This window comes from Cariama cristata, unplaced genomic scaffold, assembly GCF_000690535.1.
Source record: "Cariama cristata isolate BGI_N322 unplaced genomic scaffold, ASM69053v1 scaffold11774, whole genome shotgun sequence".
NCBI classification, from domain to species: Eukaryota; Metazoa; Chordata; class Aves; order Cariamiformes; family Cariamidae; genus Cariama; species Cariama cristata.
In genome coordinates, this window is record NW_009614719.1 from 71,565 (window position 1) to 71,938 (window position 374).

A 374-nucleotide genomic window follows, 5' to 3' on the forward strand; every position below is an offset into this window, starting at 1 on the left:
CCCCCCCCCCCCCCCCCCAAGTATTGTTTCACAGTGTACACATTTTAATTTACCGAGATGTGTATCTTTGATTCTGAAGTTTTAAATAGCTATGTAAAAATAGCAGACTAGAAGATGAGAATCCTCAGTAAGATACTGAAATCTGGCCTGTCTTGAAGGAATTGCAGAATGCTGAATTTGACTTCAAAATAGAAAAATATCCCCTTTTGAATTCTAGATAATTAAGATAATGGAACCAGAACTAGATCATAAGCCAATGCAAGAATTTTTTTTTTTTCTGTCACCATTTTGATTATTTCTTTTTCAAAGAGACAACTCTGCTAACTTCTCTAAAAATAACCATGTCATCCTAGCAAAACTGCGATTACCTTTGT

At 34.8% G+C, this 374-nt stretch overlaps 1 protein-coding gene across 3 annotated transcripts in view; it reads left to right on the forward strand.

The window, feature by feature from the left end:
- ZFYVE28 (zinc finger, FYVE domain containing 28) overlaps positions 1–374 on the forward strand; it is an 82,715-nt gene that overhangs the window by 65,459 nt on the left and 16,882 nt on the right. The window lies entirely within an intron of this gene.